This window comes from Eumetopias jubatus, unplaced genomic scaffold, assembly GCF_037043125.1.
Source record: "Eumetopias jubatus isolate StellerSeaLion01/CBP00866 unplaced genomic scaffold, mEumJub1_p1.0 scaffold_12, whole genome shotgun sequence".
Classification (NCBI taxonomy): Eukaryota; Metazoa; Chordata; class Mammalia; order Carnivora; family Otariidae; genus Eumetopias; species Eumetopias jubatus.
Window position 1 is genome coordinate 109,739,030 of NW_028274818.1, and position 23,872 is coordinate 109,762,901.

At 56.4% G+C, this 23,872-nt stretch overlaps 1 protein-coding gene across 7 annotated transcripts in view; it reads left to right on the top strand.

The window, feature by feature from the left end:
- Positions 1-23,872, top strand: part of MAD1L1 (mitotic arrest deficient 1 like 1) — a 318,559-nt gene that overhangs the window by 36,557 nt on the left and 258,130 nt on the right. The gene's annotated exons all lie outside the window — the stretch shown is intronic.

Consider the following 23,872-nt stretch of genomic DNA (forward strand, 5'->3'; position numbering starts at 1 on the left):
CTCTTCCCATACCCAAACTCTGTCCCCGTGAAACCCTCACTCCCCTTTCCCACCCCAGCACCACCGTCTGCTCTCTGTCCTGTGACTTGGACGACTCCGGGGACCTTGCAGAGGTCCTCACACGGTGTTTGTCCTTTAGTCACTGGCTTGTTGTACTGAGCCTGCTGTCTTCACGGTTCAGCCCAGCGGTCGCAGTGCCAGAGTCTCCTTCCTTGTTAAGGCTGAAGAATTCATCCCTTGTGCATAGACCACAGCTTGTTTGTTCCTCTGACAGTGGACACTTGGGTTGCTTCCTTCTACCTTTTCGCTCTTATGAATAATGCTGCTTTGAACGTGGTGTACAGATAACTCTTCCAGACTCTGCTGCCAGTTCTTCAGGTTTGTACCCAGGAGTGGAATTGCCGGATCTGTGGTGATTCTGTGTTAACTTTTTTGACAGATCACCAGATTGAGTTCCTCAGTTTCTGCCCCATTTTACATTCCCACCACAGAGCATAGGGTTCTAATTCTCTATGTTTTTGCCAATACCTATTTGTTTGCTTTTGCTTATTTCACTTTTTTGTTATTTTTTGGTTTATTTTGATGGTAAGCACCCTAATGGGTGTGAAGTGGTATCTTGTTGTGGTTTTGATCTCCAGGTTCCTAGTGCTGAGTGATGCTGAGCATCTTTCATGTGATTGTGGGCTGTTCGTGTGTCTTTGAGACATGTCTGTTCGGTTCTTTGTCATGTCCCTCTGCTCTCCTGCTAGTGTCCTACATACAGAAGTGTTAAATTTTGACTGAGTCCAACTTCTCTGTTTCTCTTTGTTGCCTGTTCTTTGATGTCATCCCCAAGAAGTCCTTGCCAAGCCCAGGGTCTGCAAGAAACCCCCCCCCCCCCCGTGTTTCCTTCTAAGTCGTACGGTTTAAGCTTTTACATGGAGGCCTGTGATCCATTTTGAATTTATTTTTGTACCTGATCCGCAGTATGGGTCCGGAACCCTTCCTTTCCTGTGGAAGTCTAGTGTCCCAGCACCTTCCCCCACTGAATGGTCTTGGCACCCTTGTTGAAAATCATTTGACCCGGATGTGCAAGGGTTTATTTCTGGGTCCCTGTTCTATTCCACGAGTGTGCTGGGTTTATTCCAGTGTTCTATTCCACTACGTTACTGATAACATAGTCGATGACCACATTTTATATGTTATATAAATTCTATGCTGTATTCCTACGATAAAGTGAGCTGGAGAAAAGAATATGTTCCTAAGAAAATCATAAAGAAGAGGAAGTTCGTTTACAGCACTGTACTGTAAATATCAAAGAAAATGTGTGTATGAGGGACCCTCACACCAGTGCTGTTCAAGGGTTGACTATATATGTCTTGCCAGTATTTTTGCCTAGTCGATGGCTTGGCTTTTCGTTTAATTGTTGAAATAGAATTTATGTTCTGTAACACTGACCATATTAAAGAGTATGAGTCAGTGCTGCTCAGGACATTCTCAGGATCATGCAACTGTAGCCCCTGATTCCAGAACCATTTTCAGGACCCTCAGAAGGAATGCTGTAGCTCTCAGGAGCCGTGGCCCTCTCTCCCTTCCCCGGCCTCTGGGACCACGGGTCTGCCTACTCTGGCTGGCTCGTAGGGGTGGAGTCAGACTGCGTGGTGCGCTTGCGTCCGGCTGCTTTCTCTCGGCGCTGTCTCTGCGAGGCTCATCCGTGTTGTAGCACATCTCTGTACTTGATGACTGGACCACATTTTGCCTTTCCGTTCATCAGTCGATAGAGGTTTGGATTGTTTCCAGTTTGGGCTGTTTTGAGTAGTGGTGCTCTCAGCACTCTCATACAGGTTTTTGTGTGGGTGTGTGTTTTCAGTCGTCTTGCGTAAATACCTAGAACGGAGGTGCTGGGTCATAGGGTAATTCTTTATTTCACTTTGTGGGGAGCTGCCAGACTGTTTTCACGTCCCCGCCCGCTGTGCCGGGGGCTTCAGCTTCCTCACTTCCTCCCCAGTGCGTGTACCCGCCTGCCTCTGTGACCGTGGCTGTCCTCGGGGGCGTGGAGCGCTCGCTCACTGATGGACATTTCTGTTTCCTGTGGCCAAGCTGAGCAGACTTGGGTGCTGCACACAGCAAAGGGACAGACGTGACAGGAGTAGTTCAGAAAAGTCACGAACACACCAACAGTGAAATACACAGCAGCCAGTAGCAGCCCCCGGTGGGGTGGGGATCGTGGTGCGGAGTTGCCACGTGATCGCTCTGAAGTGTCCCGTTCCCAACAGTTGTGAGACACGCAAAGAAACAAGACAGTGTCTCTCAAACACAGGAGAATGATCAGTGGAAATAGAGAATATTAATATACGGAGATTTTCCACAAGGACCAAGTAGGAATTCGGCAGTTGAAAAGTACCGTAACTGAAGGGAAAATGCCTTAGATAAGCCTGGGCCTGGATTTGAGCAGTTGGAAGGGAGAGTCCGCGTGGGAAGACAGGACAGTTGTGGCTGTCCGCTAGGAGGAAGGGTGGAGGGAGGACAGCTGGCTCGTCCTCAGCACCGCGCCCCTGTCAGCGCTGGGAGGAGGGGGCACGGAAGGCACAGGCCCGGGAAGGGAAGCGGGAAGCTACCTGCACAGGAGGCGGGGTTGGTGCACAGAAAACGCTAACAGACGTGCACACGCGTGCGCACACACAGCGTTCAGGGCCGAGGGCCGAGTTTGGCATCGCAGACATCGGATGTTTCCTTACGCGGGTTCTGAACAATCTCATGAAGATGGTCATCCTGAGACATGGTCTGGTCTCTCATCGCCTCCCTGTCGTTGGCTGCCACGTGGACAGCCCGCTTTCCTGGTCAGCTGTGTGACTGTCCTGACGGAACCTCGTCAGGCCCTTCTCGTTTGGAAATAAGTCGTGGTCAGCCACGGCCATTACGTCTGTGACGTCTTAGTGTGCACTCGACGGTCTTGGATTTCCATGAAATCCACTTTATCAGTTTTTTCCCTTTATGGTGAGTGGTTTTTGTGCTTTAAGGAGTGTTCTCCCGCTTTGTGCTTGAAAATTAATTTTCTTGTGCTTTTTTCTGGAAGCCTTCTGTTCTAATCTTTTATGTGTGGCTGTGTGATCCATCTCATGTGCAGCCTGAGGCTAGAGCCAGGGTTCTGTTTTTTAACCCCTACTTTGATCAAGTTGAACACTGGTCTTGGAGAAGTCACTTCTTTTCCTTTACTGTTGTTCCTGGGAGCGGATAAAGGCGGTGTGCTCTCGGTGGTCTGTGTCTAGCCTCCGTTCTTGATTGCTGTGGCTCTGCGCTCAGTCTTGAGGTGAGCGGTGTAGGTCTTCGACATTTGTTTTCCTTTCTCTCTCTCTCTCTCTCTTTTTTTTTTTTTTCAAGTAGGCTCCACGCGCAACATGGAGCCCAGTGTGGGGCTTGAACTCACAACCCTGAGATCAAGACCTGAACTGAGATCAAGAGTCGGACGCTCAACCAACTGAGCCACCCAGGCAACCCTGTTTTCCTTTCTTAAGATTGTTAGCTGTTCAAGTTTCTGTTGCTTTTCAGTGTACGTTTTAGAGGTAGATCATTAGCACCTGCAAAAAAACCCTGTTGTGATTTTTCATTGAGTTTGTGTGAGTTTATGGACCAATTTGGAAAGAATTGGTGTCTAACGACATTGACCCTTGCAGTTCGTGGTATATCTCTCCATTCATTTCATTTTTTGCAGCAGTGTTTTGTAATTTTAAATAGAGGGATCTTGTAGGTTGTATTTATTCATCTAGAGGTGTCAAGTATTAATTGAAGGAGGAACCAATAGGTCTCAAAACTGGTCCAAAGGAGAATTTAAAGTACCATCTATTTATTTTCGAAGTGGGATCTCATTACAGCAAATTTGGAAAACAAATGGGTTCAGCTGTGGTCCCAGTGCGTATTCAAGAGCGCAGCAGTGCCGGGAGCCGGGCGGTGGGGGCGGACGGCGCCGGGAACGTGCTGCTGTCTGTCCCCCACTCCGTAAAGGGCATGCCCCGGGTGTTGCTGTGCCTGTGTTTTGAAGCTGCAGTGATAGGAAACGGATTAATTGGCACCAGGAAGCCAGACCCGGGAGGCAGCCGTGTTCACAGGAGAGAAGGCATATTTCTGGGGGTGGTATATGTGTTACTGTCTGTTTTCTTCCACTTTTACCAGTTTGTACCGTAGCTCAAAGTTGACGGGAATGAGAAAAAGCCTTGAGGGGTAGTGAGAACGGATACCAAGTTCCCTTTTTCCCTTTTCTCACTGAAGGTTTGCCTCCCTCTTAGTGATGGTAGCAGTCTCCAAGAAGGCAGATTCTTTCAGGCTGGTGTCATTAGGCTCGACCTGGTAGTTGATGTGGGTTATACTAGTAATCAGAGTATTACAGGGTATACCCTGAGTATTAGTATAGCACAGAGGCCTTCTCTCTGGTCTTGCAGGGCCCTAGAGCCCTGCGGTCGTAACCGGGCACAAAGTTAACTTCTACGGAAACTTAGGTAAGAAATCTCAGATTGGACATTTATGGCTTTCTTTTGCTCTCTGCAGGTTGGGAAACCAAGCCTAGGACATTCTCTCCGCCAGATTTCACCTGCCATACCTATAAATTTGGGTGAACTCCTCTTTTCTCGAGGGCCCCCCCCCCCCCCCCCCCCCAGATATCCTGAGTTTCCTGGCATTCTTGCGAGTGGCCTTACGACCTGAGAGTCAGGGACCGGGCTGTGTTCCTGGGGCTTGTTGGCATTGCCTGTCGAGGTACAGTCATCCTCTGACCCTGACGAGTGGTTTGCCATGCTCTGCTGTCTTGAGAGTTGTCGTCAGATGGAGACACTCCAGGCAGGGTGCTGGTTGTCAGCTCGTGCCGTTCTGTGCTCTTCGAAAAGCAGAGACGTTCTTGTAGAACTGCACAAGGAAGGACCCATACTGCCGGGAGAACTAAGAAGGCTCTGTCACAATTCCCGAATCTGGGAGGGCAAGGAGGGTAGGATGGTGTTTGCAAACTTCATTTCTTATCAGAGCCAGGTTCACTAAGTTGTTGCAGGTTAGAAAGCTTACAAAGGAACCAAGAAGGCAGAACTTTCAACCAGCATCCACAGATAAGCTTGATAAAGTGTCCGTCTTTGGTTCATTAGTTCTGTGTAAGTAGTTCTTACTCTGTGACATTATGGGTTAGCTGAAGTCTGAAGTCATCCGTTCTTGATGACAAGTGAGGAAATCCTGACTCAGTTTCCTGATGGTCTGCAGATGCCACCTCATAGCCTCTGCTGTGCGTCTGCGTCTGTGCATGAGGGGCCGGGGGCGGGGGGGGACAATGCCTGGCTCGCTGCTTCTCTGGGAGCCCGAGACTGTCCTCCTGTGCAAGAGACGTGAGCCCTGGCCCGGGCGCACCTACAGCTTCCAGGCCGGCCTCGGAGGGAGACAGAGCTGTCCACAGAGGACAGATGGTTCACGACTCTGGCCAGCTTATTACCGGTAATTCTCGCTGTGAAACGGCGGCTGAGGTTATTGTAAGTAAGACTCATGCAGCAGAGGAGGACGTTGGCTTGGTTCTGTGGCCGAGATGAAAGGCATTGTTAAAAAATGAGACGAGATCTCGTCAGCATAATGAGTTTTCAAAGAAGTCAGCGGGTGTTAACGTCTGAGTCATCAAAATGGGTGAGCATGATTGTTTCAGAGAGAACACCTCCTTCAGGTGACAGAATTTTCTGGGAATGTACCAGAGAATGTACCAAATGAAGAGATTCTGTAAGTGTGGAGCGGAGCCCCGCCGTCCTTACTTTTGCAGAAGTCCACGGTCACGTCTGGCCGCCACGGCCTGGACGGTGCTGGACTCGCGGGGTGAGGTGCAGCTGTGGCCTGGGAGCGGCTGCCGCCACGGCCGACCCTGGCGTGGTTAGCGCTGCTGCGTCGCCGCCCGGCTCCGGGCCCCGTGCCTGCAGGCCTCTGACACCGAGGACTCGGCGCACGTGGAAGGGAGTTGTGATGAGTGTTTCTCCTGAGGCGAGAACTTCACAGGCCGCAGGGGCACGGGCAGATCCCCACGGGCTTCTGTGGGAGCCTGTGGCTTCCGGAGTCCTTCCCCAACATGGAACTCAGATTCACACTGAAGGATTCTTCCAGTTGGACAGCTCTCGCCACGACACTTCACTGAACGCTTATTTCCAGGGTGTTTCTTTCTACGAAGAGACTTTGCATGCCTTGTGCGAATTGAAGCCTAAATATTTTATAGTTTTGGTGCTATTTTGAATAGATCTTTTAAAAAAATGTTACTTTCCAATATTTGCTGCTAGTCAGTGTGTAAGAAACATAATACAGTTTTTTGTACCTTGACTTGCAGTCCGCTAAATTTACGCTTAGTGCCAGTGAATATTTTTTCGATTCTGTAGGATTTCCTATGTGAATAATAGTGCTGTGTGCAAATAAAGACAGTTTCACTTTTTCCTTTCGATCTCTTTGCCTTTTCTTCCTTCCCTTGGATTGTTAACCGGCGAGGGCCTCCAGTACCTTCTAGAGCAGCAGCGGTGGTAGCTTGCTTTCGTTCATGGTCTTCAGGGAAAACACTATTTCACTGCCAAGTGTGATTTTAGTTGTAGGGTTTTTTTTTTTTTTAATAGATGCTAATTTTTTAAATGTAGAAAGTTTAAAGGCAAGAACAGATTTCCTAGGATACAGGCAACCATAAAACGGCCCGTTGTTCTGGTGTGCGGAGGCCTCTCTCACGCCTGGAAAGGAACCTGTGCCAGTGAGGCGGTGCGGCCCAGGAAGTCACCCAATGCCCAGTCCTTCTGGCTGGCCGCAACCAGTCTCAGCAGTGTCGCTGACGGCCTCAGACTTCTGGCTTCTTCTGTATGTGTGTGTGTGTGTGTGTATCTACTGACGTATCACGTATCCTGGTATAGTGAACACACAGGGTCATGTAACTTTCAGGTGCACAGTAGTCATAATCACGTGTGCCATGGAGACAGGTGGGCTCTTAGTCTGCATTGACCCGTTTCCCTTCCCCCTGCCCCCCTCCTCTGTGGCCACCGCCAGTTCTTAGTATTTAAGGCTCTGTTTCTCCACTACTGGGTATTTACCCAGAGAAAACTAATAAAACACTGGCTTGAAAGGGTACAGGCACCCCAGTGTCCGTTGCAGCGTTGGGTACAAGAGCCAAACTGCGCCCGCTGCTAGATGGATGCATATAGAACGTTCCTCAGCCGTAAAGAGGATGAAATCTTGTCCTTTGCGACCGCAGGGATGGAGCTGGAGGGTAGAACTGTGGGTTAATTTTCATAGAGTGTGCAGGATCTGTAGTGATGACTCTGTTCTTCCTTCTCGATGCTGCGGATTTGTGCCTTCTCTGTCTTGTCTTCATCAGTGTCTCTAGATGTCTGTCAACTTGATCAGCCTTTTTAAATAACTAGTTTTGACTTTGTTGATTGTCTGGTATTTTTTTCTATTTCATCGGTTTTTTTCCCCTTCATTTTCTCTCTTTTCAAAACCTTCTTTGCATTTACTCTGTATGCTGACCCAGCCTTCCAGGTGACTGTGGGCACAGCCAGGGCTGACAGATGCCGATGGCCCAGCTCCTCACGGGCAGCACCCCTGAGCGCGCGGGCTCCCTGTGCACCTTACCTGAGGCACTCGGCTGGGGTATGGAGGGCGGCGATGGCGCGAGGAGGTACATGGACATTGCTTGTCTCCTTCCGAGGCCTGATGCAGTCGCAGCGAAGACCGTGTGAGAGGCAGAGCCCCGGAGAATGGGGACAAGGTGGAGGGAGTGTCAGCGCTGCTCGGGAGGCTGGACTGGTGTTGCAGAGTCAACCGCCACAGCCCACCTGAGAAAGAATAGTGCCAGGCAGGCAGCCGTGGAAGCCAAGCCAGCTGGATGTCCACCCCCGCATTTCCAGGAAGCGTGGCAGCTGCACACCACGTACCTGGCGTGGCGGTGACTGACGCAGAGGAGGATGGTCCTCGGAAGTCGTCTTTTGAGGCCGGCAGAGCCCCTGACCTCTTCCTCAGGGCAGTGGGGTCGGCTGCCTGCCCTCCGCGCAACACGGGAAGGGCGCTGATGTGTGGATGCCCAGCCAGGGCCGATTTTCGGGGGTGGGGTGCCTCCTAGAGAGTGGGATCCGGTGCGCTTGGGCAGAACTGGGGCGGAGGTGGCTGGCCTTGGCGCCCCCTGGTTCCCAAGCCACAAGGGCCCCTGCGCCCGCGTATCCCAGCCCCTTGCCCAACGCACACAGGTCTGGGCCGAGGTTCCAACCTGAAAGATGGGACCAGAACAGCACGTGGGTCGGAGCAACTGAGGAAATGCAGACCGAGCAAAGAGAAGGCTTCTCGCAGGGAGAGTGGACACTTTAACCTGGAAGAAGGAAAGGCTCTGTGGAAAGAGCACGCAGTGAACAGGAGCAGCTGGGGGCCATCTGAACTGTGGGAGCGGGGGTGACAAAGAATCACTGCATGGGTTGGAAAAGTTGAGGAAATGTCCCAGAAAGAGCAGAGGGACAGCAAGAGCAAGCGAGAAGATCGTGCCAAGGGCTGGTGCTTGGGGACCGTATTCGGATGCGAGGAGCCGTTAGAGTGGTGCCTGGCCCGAGGGTGCTGGTTGTGCCCTCGCTGGAGCGTTCGCACCGAGAGGCTGTCCTGCCAGCCTTCTGCAGGCTGGAAGTACGTTACCTACAAATCGGGGGTCAGAATGGTGTTGGGCTTCTAACAGCGGCATTGGAATCTGACAGAGCACGTGCCTTCTGGACTTGGCAGGAAAATAGTTTTCCTCCTGGAATTCTATTCCCAGTCACACTGACAGTCCAGTGCGGGGGCCTACTGAAGGTATTTTGGGATTTGCAGTCTCAGAAACCATATCCTGTCACATCCCTTTCCAGAAAGCTGTTGGAGGATGCATTTTATTAGAAAACAAGGAGAAAGTGAGGATTTGGGTGTGGGGCCCAGGGAACTGGTGGCCGGAGCCGAGGGGGGTCTGAGGTGTGAAGAAGCCTGCACGGGGAGGAGGAGGGTCTGGGAAGTTTCTTCCTGCGGGGGCTGATGGGCTGCTGCCTGCGTCTGCTCGTCTGGGGGGTGGTGTGTGGGTTCAGAGAGCTCAGGGTGGGATTAGACACACGTGCCCTGAAAACTGAGCGAGTGAGGGAAAACACAAAGCAGTCCAGGAAGTGGGAAGGGCTCGGTGTCCTGCCTGGCCGCGGTATGAACAGTGTTGACCCGTCGTCTGGGGTCGCCACTGACTGTCGATGAGGCGGGACCTGGGAGTTATTGCGGGCGTCCGGGGACAGGGGGGAGTACGTGATGCGTGTGCAGGTTGGATCGCTGTGGTCTGTCACGGGAAGTCTTAGATGATGCCCCAAACGGAAGAAATCCGGCAAGGTAGCAATAGAAGCATGTCGCCTAGAGAAAATACTGGCTCAGATAATTCAGAGTGTTTGCTGCAGGAGACAGAGTGGAAGGGACAGAGGGCTGCCGATTTTCATAACTAACCTTCCAGTTCGACTATTTACACTTTGTCTAACTTCTGTAAATGTACTTTATAAACGGGAGAAGAGGTTCCCCTGATAATGACCCAGGAGGCAGGCGAGCAGGGTGTGAAGCCAGGCGCGGGACTGGGATGTTGGGACAACAAGAGGAAATGCCGTTCTGCCCCAGAATCTGCCCCTGGGGTTGCCGGGTCCGTGTGGGTTCCTTGCTCAGGGTATGGGACAGAGCCCTGTCCTCACTCGGGGCCTGCAGGCATTTGAGAGACATAGGCCAGGGCCCACTATGAGCCTTCCTGCGGCTCCCGTCCGTCGCGGTCACCCTGTGCGGCTGGCGGGCTGACTGGCGTCTGGCACCGTCCTGGAAGAAGGTGGCAAGCGCGGGCACCTCCGCATCTGTTCGCTGCTTCAGGGGACAGCTGGGCCCGGGAAGGTGTGCTGAGAGAAACCTCCTTGGTCAGGAGGTAGGACCTGCTCCCAGCACAGACCCTGCTGTCCCTCCCGGGAGGGGTTCGGCAATGACATCGCCCGCCCTTCCTGCCGGAGCAGCGTCTGAGGCACCCACACGAGTGGGGCCGCTGTCCCTCCGTGTGGTCTCTGTCCCTGTGACGCGGTGAGCACTGTGGTGCTGGGGTTTCCGACCCTGGAGCCTCCTGGGGCCCTGGCCCAGCGGTGTGTCTGCTGAAAGTTGCCGGTCACGTGCCCTGTTCGTCCCACACGTGGTCTCTGCGGGCATCCTGGGGACTCCCGTTCATGGCCTGTTCCGTGGGCCTGCTCTTGGCGGGGGCACTGGGGGAGGTGGGAGGGACTCTTGCTAGAGGCCCAGAGGAGTGACCTAGCAGCGGGCCACTTGCTGCGCCCCTCTGGATGGGTTCTGTGGCCCGCGGGGATCACACCTGTCACCAGCTGCTCCGGGCGTGAAGTTGCAGTATGTTTGCGGATGTGTGTGCGCACGTGTGTGGTTCTGGCTCCCCGGACCCAGACGGTCCTTCCAGCCTGGTGCCGGTTCCAGGGCTGCGTCCTGCGGCTGTGACCTCAGGCAATCGTTTGGCCCCCGTCACTGTGCTGGGACCTGTATGGTGGGGTGGTGACCTAGGAGGGTCGGTCAGCTTGGCGTTGTATGTGTCTGCCGCCCCTCAGCTTAACGCTGGGATTGTCCGAACTCTCTCCACTTCCCTTCTGTGGGCCAGCCTCGGCTGCAGCAGCCCGGAAAACCGGGCCCTTCAGATGCCGTGCTCAGTCGGGCCTGTGCTGGCAAGTTACCTGTTCCAGGTGAGGCCTCAGGATTGTCGCGGGGGGACTGCCCTGGGGCGGGGGACCTATGCCTCTGTTTCTGCCTCTCTGCCTGAGCGTCCAGCCCATTCCCCGTCTCTGGGAATGACACCTTTGCTGCTGTACACCCAGCCTGGACCCCTGGTTCTTGTCTGTTACTGCCTCCCTACTCCCTGTTCCCCCTCCAGAGCGATTTCCTGGACGCCCCAGCCCTGCTGCCACCCAGTTTAAACCTCTCCAGCCAGCTCACGGCTCCTGTCTCCACTCTGGCCTTTTCTAGAGCCTTCTTTGCTGCAGCCTCCCAAGGGCTCCCAGTGAAGCTCTGAGCACTAACCCTGTGACCAAGCTCGGCCCACAGGTGCCCCTTGGCCCTGGGCTCTGCCTCCGAACCTTCTCTGCCTCTGTGGCCTTTCCCGGGCTGTCCAGGGCGCCAGCGACTGCCCCTGCGGGATTCTGTAGGTGGTCAGGGCACCTGGCGGCTGCCGTCCCTCAGATGCTGCTTGGGGCCGGGACATCGGGCTGGCTTTGTTCACCCAGTGACGCCTCTGTGACACCCAGGAGGCTGGCCCCAGATTCCCTCCGTGGCCTCTCCCTGTGGCTGGAATGAGCTGCTGCTGGCGGCAGCTAGATCCCATGAGGTCAGGGAGTCGTGGCCAGAGCTCTCCGGCCTTGGCCCGGAGTCCCTGTGGCCTGAGTGCCCGAGCCCATGCCCTCTTCTCTGGGAGGACACTTGCTTATCATTTAGGTTTCGTCTGAGACCTGTCTTCTCACAGAGCCTTCCATGAGCCCCTCTGCACCCTAAACTCTCACCTGCTCCCCAGTATGGCTCCCGTACCAGCCAGTTGTTGCTCTGTGTCCTTGTGCTGTGCTGGTCTGTGCTGTTGTGGGTCGTGGCGCCCAGCCTGTGCTGGGCCACCGTGGGCACAGGTGGGTGCCTGCCGCGGGGACGTCTGTGTTCCTTGGTGCTATCAGTAGGGAGGAGACATTTTTTCCAGATAAATAACTATTCATTTCCATAAATATTTGTTTTTCGTGACAACAGAGTAGAACGAGGCTGGCGTAGAACTTCGTTCTTAACTGTGTTTCACGAGTGACGTCTTTTACAAAGCAGTGAAACATGCGTATAAATAGAAATCAGTTCCTCATGGTGCCAGCACTGGGAGGTAACCGCTCTCCAGGGAGTCCTGTTCATCTTCCTAGATTTTCAGGGCCCATATACAGAGTGGGTGGCCCCCGTGTGTGGGTGGCAGCCCTCCCTGGACGTCTCGTGTCCTTGTGCCCCTTGCTGAGAGCGCTCCCTCTGTGGCACCCGACCGATGGCCGCCGTCATCCCCCTGCTGGCGGGGGATTTGGGTCATTTCTGGTTCTTGTTACGAACAGCAGGATAAATTTTGGTACCCATCTCTCTTTAAAACGGATGGACATGTGGGCGCCTGGGTGGCTCAGTTGGTTGAGCGACTGCCTTCGGCTCAGGTCATGATCCTGGAGTCCCGGGATTGAGTCTCACATCGGGCTCCCTGCTCGGCGGGGAGTCGGCTTCTCCCTCTGACCCTCTTCCCTCTCGTGCTCTCTGTCTCTCATTCCCTCTGTCTCAAATAAATAAATAAATAAAATCTTTAAAAAAAAAAAAACAAAACTGATGGTCATGTAGGACTGTGTGCTCCTGCTGTGGTCGTCCAGGGGCTGGTGATCACCCTGGGAGTAAAACCTGGAGTGTCGAGCACGACCGTGGGGCTACACGCCCGGGCCCTGGGCCCTCAGGACCTGGAGTCTGTCCACACTCTCCCACAGCTCCCCTCCTGTGTTTGTGCCTCAGGGACCCGGATTCAGTGCACCCTCGCTCCGGGGACCTGGCTTCCCTGGCCTGATTCTCCACGTGTTCCTGTCATCACAGGGAGCAGGTCCGTAGGCCGCTTCTTGTTTTTGGAAGCAGAGTCCTAGATCAGGACAGGAGGTCCTGTTCTCCGGGTCCCTTCCTTGCCCGAGCATGGGTAGACCCACGTTCAGGAAGGCATAGTAATCTGCCTGGGGCCTCACAGCCCTCCGGGGTCCCTCGTGGGACCACGGCCTGGGCCTGGGCCTCCAAAAGGGCTGCTGCTTCTCCGTGGTTCTGAGACCTTTTGTCCTGTGTTGCTCAGCACGTTCAGAGAGCATCTTCCTGGTGCGGACTCTCGTTTTGGAGCATCCTTTGTTCCCGCGTTGCCTTTGATTGTCGCCTACAAGGCAGCTGACCTGGTCTTTAACTCTCCTTCCTTTGCTCTGCTATCCACTGCCTGTCTGCTGAAAGAAATCCTCGTGGGCTGGGGTGGGGGTGTGGTGCTGACTTTATTGTTCGGGGTTCTGTAATTCTTGGACAGGAGGGGTCGTGGCCAGGAGTAGCTAGTCGGAAGCGGCGGCCCAGCGTGTCTGAGTCTTGGCATGCGTGGACGGGCGGAGATGAGCGTGATGTCCCCTTCGGCTCACGCGCCCACTCTGCCTTCCCGCCCCATCCTCGCTCACCTTACCCCTGCGGGGCTGGGGTGCCCAGCCTGTGGCTGCGTGAGCTGCAGTTCCTCCCACCTCACCCACCTTCCTGCTGTCGGGAGGAGCACTCCACAGAGCACCCCGCTCGGGGGTGCAAGACGACGGCCATCCTCCCAGTCCGCAAAACTGCCCGTGGTGCTCACAGATGGGACGGACGTGCCCTCCCCTGTCCAGCTATGCCTGAGCCCCCTGCTTGCTGCCCCTGGTCGAGCTCCTGGCAAAAGTGGTCTTTTGTAGCTTATGTAGCTGCCTTTTTGAATTTTTAAAGTGTTCAAAAGATCAAGTTTTCCAGGGACTGAGGGAACAGGGAGAGAAAATTGTGGCATTTGTTTGAAAGGTTCTGAGAGCTTTTTTTAGCTCAGACCGTTCAAAGAGCACCTCTTGTTAGTCAGAGGAATATTCTAGCATCCCTGGGGTGGTCACACTGGCTTAATTGGGACCTGGGCTGCTTTGAAGTCCTTTTAATCCTGCCTGAGCTGGGGGAAGGAATTTGAAGGCAGCAACTGTAAGTTTGAAATTTCCTCATTTTATTTACATGAGTCTGGGGACTCGTGTAACTCAATTTCCTGAAATGGTTAAGCCAGGCCGCTGGCTGGTGCCCGGCAGCATCTGGTGCCTCGCCTGGTGTGGTCAGGTGGCCGCTGCTGACCGTGGCCGGAAAAGCTTGCTGTCCTTGCGGCTGTCCCCCATGGACTGTCCCCATGCGGGGGAGTCTGTAGTCCTGCCGAAGTCCCTTAAGGAGGGGCCTTTCGACCTCCCGACAGTCCTGACCTCACTGACCGAGTCTCCTGCTGCAGGCCCCACGGAGGGGAAGTCGGACTGCAGCTGCCGGAATTCCAGCCACAGGCTCGTTCCTGTGGAGGGACCTGTGGGCACGTGTGCCACCGGCAAGCCACGGCCTCTTCCGGCGGGCCCTGGCCTCCTCAACGTTGCCCCCCCGCCCCCGCCCCTCATCCCTTCCCTTCCTGCCACCACCCGCCGAGCTGCTGTATGGCCTCCGTCTGTCTCTGAAACACAGCGGGTGCTTGAGACACGGGCTCGTTTTCATTTTGTAAATGTTTGAAATGTTTTATACATGGAAAAGCATGTCTTTAAGGAACACGTGTGGTCCCCTGTGTCTCCACCCTCGAGTCACAAAGAACAGCGGTTACTCCAAAGCCCGGAGGGAGCCCCGTTGGAGCCTGCGCCGCTGCCCCTGTGCTTCGTGGCTGTCCTTCTGGAACTTGTTGGCCTCTGTGAGCCTGGCCCCCGTGGGGTGCTTGCTGGGCCCGAGATGCTCCTGTCTCCGCCGGTGCATACACCGCTGATTCCTTCGTTCAGTGTCGTGGGGGCTGATGACGTATAAATGTGTGAGGGAAGCCGTGATTCCGTGAAAACACCGTTGAACATTTGGAAAGCCTCCCAGGAGAACTGGTAGCACATGGCTGCTGAACACAGCGACTGATGGAGAGATCAACGGGGGTGGGGGGCGTCGGAAGATTTAGGAAGGTTGCGGGCATCTGTGTTGAGGAAACAAAGCCAAAATTGTGGATGACGAATGTAAGGTGGAACTCAAATTAGGAGACCCACCTTTGAAGAAGTCTGCAGCTTAGAAGGGGGCGGGCTTGTGCATTCGTGCCAGTTACCGTGTTTGCGAGGCCCGTGTGTGAGGCCCAGTCTCCTCGCTTTAGCCCGCCACCACTGTGTGGGGTCAGTGACGGTCTTGGTGGTTTTATGTGGGGAGCCTCCTGCTGGCATGTGTCGGCCGTGCTTGGCATGCAGGTCAGTCTTCCTGGTACCCATCGCCGAACACCGTTGGTGGACGGCCCGCAGTGGTTTCGTTATAAACGGCCATGACTAGTAAGTCTACAGCACTAAGCTTCACGATTGTTTTCGGAATAGTATAAAGTTTCCCAGTTTTCATCCTGTCCGGCAGGAAGCCACTGTTTTTGTCTTGTTCGTCCTTCTAGACATTTCTTATGCATCTGTAAACCAGCTCAGCCGTGCTTGATTATGTCTTGTTGCTTTCATACGGAAGGTGGCCTAGCGCTCGCCTTCTGCTCCAGCACGTGGGATGCTGGGCCGTGCCGGCTTCCTGATCTCTGGTGGCAACTTTGGCATCACCCTGGCGTCATGGGAATGCGCTGCATAGCTGGACACGAGGTGTGGGACCTCACTTAGATTTTAAAGTGCTTGCTGTGGTTGCCGGCTTGCAAGTTGATGCTTGGAGGCAAGTACGAGATGCAGGGGACCAGCCAGGAGGCCCCCCCGGGGTGGTCGCAGTAGAGCCGGGATGGGCGGCTGTGTCTGGGGCTGTGCTGAAGCCACAGCGGCTGCGTGAAAGTGACCTAGAGAAAGGCCCCCGGGACCCCGGGGCTTGTCATGGTGGCTGGCAGGATGGAGAAACCAGAGAGGAACGGGGTGGGGAGAGCCAGGAAGGTGCTCTCCAGCCAGGAGCCGTCCAGGAGGCAGGTGGGCAACCCTGGAACTCAGGACCCATGGTCTCTTGTTGGGGGTCCGGCCCGGGGTGAGGGGTGGGGAACACGAGGTGGGTTAAGGGGGGTGCGAGAGGCATCCAGCAGGAAGAGGCCAACGAGGGAGCTGGAGAAGGAGCGGGCTGTCCTGGGAGGACGGGGAAGGCCGAGGGTTGTCGGTGCAGAGGTTTGCAGCCAGCTCTGGCCTGGAGGGGTGGGAGAGCACGGGTGCGGCGGATGTGGGGACGGGGAGCAAGAATACTGTGCAGAGGCAGTGAGGGGGGGGGGCTGAGGCCGCGGCGGGCGGGCGGGGGGGGGGGGGCGGGACGTGCAGACCCCTCCAGGGCGTGCCCCTTGGGCAGGGGGGCCTGAGGGTGGGTTGCCTAGGGACAGTACTTTGTCAGGCAGTGTGACTGTGTTTCCGTGTGCGACCGTCGTTGATTGCTTGGGGGCGCAGCGGCAGCTGGGTCGTGGGCTGCCCTGTGGGCCTGTGGGTGTGGGGAAAGGACCACTTGTTCTCTGTTTCTCTGGGAAAACAGGCAGCTTTAGAAGATGTATGGATGGCCGCTGTCTGCCACGTGGCCATCATATCACGTGGGGAGAGGGGCAGGTGGCCTTCCTGGGTGCCTGTGTCCTTGGGACCAACCGTGGTCCCTTTCTCTGGAGTGTCTGATCTCCAGCTCCGTAGCTGCAGGGCTGGGTACGGCAGGAGCGGCCCCTGAGGGTGACCCCATCAGAACCTGGGCCACGTCCATGTCACAGGGAATTCATCCTTTTCTTGAGGAAAACAGTAGCTGCTTTCCCCGTCCTGGGAGAGATACCAGGCTTTGTCTTAACTCAGTGCTTGGTGACATCCTACCTGACCCCAGCCCTACCTCCCCCCATAGCTGTGCCCCGTCATCAAGAAAAACCTGATTTAACGGACATCCCATTGGCCCTGTGGCTTGCAGTCGTGAATGTCTGTCCTCGTTTTGGGTTTAAGCCAGGTGTTGCTGTGTAGCGTTTTCCAGTCCTGGTTCTGCATACTTTCTTCAGGGGGGTTTGTCCCCTTGTTGTAGGTCCCCCTGCCTGGCCGAAGCCACTCCCGGGAGCCTGGGCCCCGTGGGCTTTGTTCTCGGGGAGAATGGCTCCCTGGAAGCGAGCTTGAGCTTCATCAGAGAAATTGGAGTCCTCTGGATCTCACGGAACCGGCCCTTTGGGCTTCGGCAGGAGCCCTGGCACCTGTTCGTATGAGCCTCGGAATAGCTGCTGCCGGGCTGGACTGTCTTTCCTTGAGCGTCACCCCGCAGGGTGACCCCCCCCCCCCGGCCCTCGCTGGGCCGCACGCAACTGAGTCGGAGTCAAAATTCAGCTGCAGATCGAACAAAAAGACGTTTCCCCCTTGAAAGCCCACAGTCAGAGTTAAAAGTCTTCGCGTTGAAGCCAGGGTTTTAGCAGCAGCTGGGAACTGTCACTCCTGTCATCTCCGAGTCGAGGAATCAGAGGCCCTCTGAAGGCCTTCCACCTCGTCGTGTGTGAAGTGGAAGTTTGGGGGTGGATTGATGCTCCCGTGCTGCTTCTGGGCTGCGCGTCCTGCTCGCCGAGAGCGCCGAGCTAGGCCCAGAGCACCCCTGGTAAACGTCTCTGCACAGCAGGCCGGGAGGTTTCTGAAGAGCAAACGTGCGCCCTGCCAGTCCCACAGTCCCACAGTCCGACATGCTGTGGCCTCTGCTCTCTGATCTGATGCCGGCGAAGCCTGCGGTGTTTGGTGATCCCTCCTGATGGCCCAGCTCCCCCACCTGCTGCCCGTGTTCACACTGGGCACTCACCACGGGTGGCTGGACCCCAGGCCGCCTCCCGCCGGGCCTCCTGCCGCTGCCTCTTCCAGATGCCCTTCCCCTGTTGAACACACGCGGGCGAGCCCCGTTTACTGTCAGCCTCACTGCTTCTCTCCAGCTGGGCTTTTCCAGTGGCTCTTTGCACACAGTTAGCACGCTGCATGGGGCTGTTGCTAGTTTTTGTTCGTACTCCGGCACGTAACACACTTCTTATCAGAAGTTACAGATCCCTTTAATTGCCACCACTGGTCTCGGCTCTGACCTGGAGGTGCCCCCCGACCCCCCCCACTCCGGGCCTCCATTTGCAGTGAATCTTTTCATAGCATGCTCTGTAAATACACGCCTGTGCCGTTGGCATGTTTTCTTTGAGCCTGGACTTGGGAAGTTGTTGGTGCGGTTTTGGGGATGTGGCCCTCGAGCTCTTTCCCTGACTACCTGCCAGACTCACCTGGCCCTTTGGGCGGAAGAGGGGGTGCTTCTGGAGGAAGGGCTGGGGTGCTGCCTGTAGGCCAGGGGGTCCCGCGTCCCCTTCTTGCGGGCCTCCTTGCCTGGTGTGTGCGTCACCTGTGCCCCCCGCAGTGCCGCCTGCACCCCCCTTTCCCTGAGGCACACCAGGCATCTCGGCCCTGCCTTCCGGGGGGCCCTTGTCTTCTCTCCTCTGTTCTCAGTCCCCAGACCTGCGTAAGTTGGGAGAGCGCGGGTGGGGAAATGCACACAGACGTGACGTATGACACTGTGCACACACGCAGGCATCTGCCTCCTTTGCTGCCATCGGCCTGGCCACAGGGGAGAGGGGCCTGGGCCTCCAGAACGGCGGGTCATCTCTCCGGGCCCCCACGCGCTGTGCAGAGCCAGCCCGGGGGCCCTGACCTCTGCTATGAAGCCGGGGAGGCCTGAGTGGCCTCCCACGCCTAGCCCAGCCTTCGCGGGCAGCCTGGACGCCAGCGTGAGAGCGTGGGTCCTAGGACCTCATGGTGGTGTTCCTGCGGCCGCCAGGCTGGGAGGGCGGAGGGCCCTTGGGCTTAGCCCACAGGCTGCCCTGAGCCATCCTGCCAGATGTGCGGTCTCACCAGGTCAGCGCTGGTCACTGTGGCTCCCAGGTTCCACCGCTCAAAAGGAGTTTAAGAAAAACTTGACAGATGTTCTCACAAGAAGTGTTAGAAACTTTGGAAGGTGAACAATAACAGGGCTCCGTGACGGGGATCTGGCTTCTTCCCACACGTGTTCCCCTGCTGTCCACACGGGTGCATTATTAGTCTAGTCAATCTGCCTTTCTGCTTTTGCTTTTCTTAGTGTGTGTATTTTTGTTGTCAGCAGACCCACATATGTTGGCATTTCAAAATACTGCTCCCGTCACCGCCCCCTCCTGTTCTCGTGGCATCATGTGTGTGCCCCGGGGTACGAAAGCCTGAGTGTGGATGACGGCACAGGGGCCTGGCTGCTGGCCGTGTGACGGCACAAAGCCAGGGTCGTGGGAATTCATGGCCTTGTTTTCTGGGATTCTTTTACATTTGGATCAAATTCTGGAATCTAATGTTTATCCGTTAAATTGACAGAGAACCTCAGAGAATGTTTTCTTTGTCAAGTGTACAGTGGGTGGTTTTCTTGATGGTATAACCTGTTTGGTGACTTGTCCTACAGCGTCTGTAGGACTGTCTTACCGCTTAGGTTGCCCCGCTTTTTCTGTAAATGACCAGTGGTTCTGAGTTGTGCCTAAGAAACACTGGGGAATTGGTTTACGGATCCTGGGCCCACCTGGAGGGGTTTCGATTCTGCGGACCGAGAGGTGACGGTGGGTGGACCCGAGTGACTGCCGATGACATGGGCCGCTCTTCCCATTCTAGACTACCCCGCCCTGTGATGGCACCACATGTGTCCTGTTGCCCTGTCCACTGCGTGTGCCCCGTGTTCTCCCGTGCCTTTTGCTGCTGTGGCACCCACCTGCTCACCTCTTGTGCTCAGCCTCAGGTGTCCTGGGTAGATAGTACCCATGTTGGGCTGTGAGAACCTACTTATTTTCTGTTATTGAGCTTTTTTTTTTTTTTTTTTCCCAACATTAACAACAGTGGCGCTGTTCCTCGGAACACTGAGAGTGGGATGATCTGTCAGTTCTGCTTCTGGGTATATATCGAAGAGTCGAAAGCAGAGACGCAAATACCTATTTGCACATATTAGCCACATGTGGTTGTTTCCTGTTTTTTTTTTTTTTTAAGATTTTATTTATTTGAGAGAGAGAGCACGCACGAAGCAGGGGAAGGACAGAGGGAGAGGGAGAAGCAGATTTCCTGTGGAGCAGGGAGCCCGATGATGGGCTCAATCCCAGGACCCTGGGATCATGACCTGAGCCGAAGGCAGACGCTTCGCTGACTGAGCCACCTGGCGCCCCACGTGGTTGCTTCCTTGAGATGCGTTCCTGGAAGAGCAGTTGCCCTTTGGCGGGTGCGGACTCCCCTCTTGGTTACTTGTCTTAGCTTGTCTGGTGGCCAGGGCCTCCTTGGGGCCGTGGGGGCAGGACAGCCAGGCCACGGGAGCTACCACACCAGACCAGGAAGCTGTCCTGGCTTTCCTCCCTGAGGAGCTGATTGGCGGGGACCTCGGGACGTGCGAGTCACGCACGCTGCTGTCTCTGCTGCCCCCAGACGCCTCCCTGATGCACCTCAGCCGCGCCCCGGGGGACCTGGTTAACGTTTGAGTCCTTCAGCATCTGATTACTGCCCACGTGCCATCCTTAGGGCCTGTTTTCACGTAAACTGCTGCTTCCTGACAGGTCACTGTGCATAGCTAGGACCCTTCCTCCTGGCTCTCCCCTTTTCTGGCTTTATTTGTTTATTTTTTTAAAGATGTATTTGAGAGAGAGAGAGAGAGTGCGCGTGAGCACACCCATGTGGGCGGGAGCAGGGGCGGGGGGGGAGAGACTCTCAAGCAGACTCTGCAGCTGAGAGCATGACCTGAGCCGAAATCAAGAGTTGGGCACTTAACCGACTTGACCCACCCAGGTGCCCCTTCTCCTGGCTTTGGAGTGTCCACACCCTGCACCACCCACCTCTCTCTCCTTTTTCTTACACAGAACATTCCAGAACCATTGCCCTAAATGTGCTCTAACTAAATTCTCAAACACGTCAGTCCCCAACAGAATGTGTTTTCTTTTTGATCAGCCCCACGGAACTGAGGGTGTGCAGAATCCCAGGTGGTTTAACGTACTGATTACTTACTTCGAGCTGGACTCGTAGCCCTCGTTATACGGAGACGCACAACCGCGGTCTCTGTCACCTGCCCTTGTTGCCCCTGTCGAGCTACGGGGGTCGGCTCGTGCAGCTTACACACCGGCTGCAAAGGCTCCCGTCCCCTCCTGTGCCTGCGTGCGCTTGGGGAGTGTGCCCGGGGGTCGGGCGGCCGCGCTGCGGCAGGCCCGGGTCCCCGGGGTTTGGAAATAAAGCCGGAGGAGCCCCGTCGAGCTGGCGAGGCCGCTTGTCTGGATGGTGACCGAACCCGCGCCGTCTCTTTCCTTGAAAGATGTCCCACCTTTTCTCCGTCTCTGAGGGGACAATGAGCTGGGGGGTGGGAGAGCCCCGAGTGTGGCCCGCTGGTTTTCTGTGCTTCGAGCTGTTCGGGGGAAGCGGAGCCCTAGTGCTGGCGGGAGTGGCCGGTCAGGGCCGCAGGTGTTGGGCGCCGCAGGCCACCGAGGGCAGGGCTGTGCCGTGGTGCTGCGCCCGCGGCAGCTGCGGGCCGGCTGAGGCGGGGCGGGCGTGGGCGCCGTGCCACGCAGTCTCCTCTTCTGGAATTGGGCACGTGGGGGAGGCAGGCCCTGCAGCCCACGTCCCTGCTCTGCGCGGAGGGGGTGGCTCATCTGAATGGTGGCACCTGGGATTCGGGAGCTGGGACCGCGGCCAAGGACCAGCCCGCTGGAGGGCCTGCCGAGGCGTGTCAGCCCGATCCGTGGGGCTGTGCGCTGTGGTTTGTGCGGGGGACGCCCCGCCCTCTCGGCCGCTCCGGGAGGGGCAGCACGAACTCTGGGACCTGGGCTGCCGACGTCCCGCCCCTCAGGCGAGTGGGCCGTGTTTGCGTGGCCGGGGCTCTCTCTGGGGGAGGGGTGGGAAGTTGGTTTGCTGCTCGGCTCATCCGAATGTGGAGCCAGGCCCCGCGACGGCCGCCCGGAAGTCGCAGCGCGCTTGTCTTCCCGACGGCTTCTGTCTGAGCGTTCACGCTGAAGGAGCGGACGGCCAGGTCCGAGTCCTGGGCACGGCCCTGAGCGTGCACGTGCGTGTGCGGGCGCGGCCTCACGTGCACTGGCCTGGGTGGGGGGTCCCAGGGGGTGCGGGTGCCCCGCCGTCCGTGGGATGGAGTATCTCACAGTGCGTATTAAGTTTGCTTTGCTCCTGATTTGAAACGTTCCAATTTTCCCTCATTATGAAATTGTTCCCATTTCAAATTATCTTCACTTCAGAGGAGATTGGAGAGTCTGGGTGAAAGTGAGTCTGCCTGTGCACTGCGTCTGACTGCTAGCTTTTGGGGGCTAATTTGGACCTCAGGGCACGAAGCTTGTTTCCGAATTGGCGTTGCGTGCTCCTGACTCTGCCGATTGGCCTCCGGATTTCTGGAGGCTTCTACTTGGGGGGAACTGCAGGTCACCTGCCCTTGGTGACAGCTGCCGCCTCGGTCCCTGAGAACCCCGAGAGACTTAGTGGCCACCTGCTGATGGGTCCTCTCCATGGGCCCTTCCCTCCGCTCGGGCCCGAGCAGATGCAGCTGGGCGGCACCCCACCTGCCTCCCCAACGAAGCGAGGTCCGGGGCGGGGCAGATGTGGATGTGCGGGCTGTCTGGTGATTTGTTTTCATTAGACTGGTCCCACGGACTTAGTAACCGTTTGGGTACCCCTTTGAGTAACACAGAGGAACAACAACTTGAGGATCTCTAGAATGTTTCAGAAAAAAATACTTCTTGGCTTGAAAAGATTTCTTTGTTTTTATGCCCATATGTTTAACTCCCCGAGGTTGGGAAGCTTGAGGAAGCTCCAGGAAGAATGGGACCTGGCATTCAAAGCTGGCTCAAGCCCTTCTGTTGCTGGATTTCAGTCTTGCACAGGGTCCTTAGAGATGCTCATCTGGTCTGGGGAGGAGCGCGGGGAGAAACCTCTTCTGTGCCCAGTGGTTCCTGTAGGCCCAGTGAGGAGCTGTTGCTCAGGTGGCCGGGAGGGGTGTTTGTGAGGGCATCTGCGAGGGGGAGCACCTGCAGGGAGCACCTACGGGAAGGGTGTGGACTGTAGAGGCCCAGGTGTGTGAGATTTGGGGCGTGCGGAGTTTCAGATGGACTGCGGACGAGTCACAGGTGCTGGGAGCTCCTGTTCAAGTGACGACGGACACAGAGAGACCCCGTGGCGAATGCAGAGTTGGGCAGGCAGGATGGGGAGTGGCCTGGGGGCATGATGGGAGGTTCCCTCTTCCAGGGAGTGCGGATTGTCCTGAGACCTCTTGAGGAAGAGCACTGCGAGCACAGGGTGAACTCGCGCAGAGCTCGGGGGCACTGCGGTGACCTGTCTGTGTCCGGAGGCAAGGCTGCAGGAGGCGGAGCCCCTGGGGCCTGGTCCTGTGGCGGATGCTCCTGGAAGCCGGGCACTGTGGTGCCGTTGGAGGCCGGGGAGAGGGCCTTCGGACCCTGTGGTGACCGTAGCCACTCCTGTGGCTTTGCGACAGACTCTCATTCCACCGAGGACGTGTCTTGAGGGTGTAGCTTTGTCACGGCCCCCATGGCTCCTTCAGTGATGGAGGAGGCTGTGGCGCCTCCCACACGCGGCCCCGTGTGGCCCTGTGCTTGGTCCCTAGGCCTCGAGCTCGGCTGCCGCCTGCAGGCCTGGGAGCCCCTTAGCTTGCATGCCATGAGCTGTGTGGGGCCCGTGCCGCTGCCCCGGGTGTCGTAGTCTGTCGCGGGTGTTGTTGGCGCATGTTCTGCTGCATCCCAGTGTCGGGTTCCCAGGGGTCAGACGAGGTCAGCGCTGCTCAGGGGTGCATCGTGATCTGCTGTGGACACCTGGAGCCTCTTGTTTACTCCTGTGAGGTGATGACAGTGGCAGCAGGGACGCGAGCCGAGGTGGGCAGTGTGGAGGGGTGTGAACACAACAGAGCAGCGTCCGTGGGGGCGTCTGCTGTGGCTTCTTTTCCCATTGCCGGCTCCAGGGAGATGGGTACCCTCTACCTCACTTCCCCTTCCCTGCGGGCCGACACCGGCCGCTAGCTGTTGACCTGTTCTTACAGCTGAAACAAACTTGTGTCAAGTAAACATAATGTACCTGATAACCACGTAGCCAGAGGCGGGCTCCAGTTCGAACCAGGTCGCAGTGCGTGCACGGCGCGGGGGATGCGACCCGTCCCG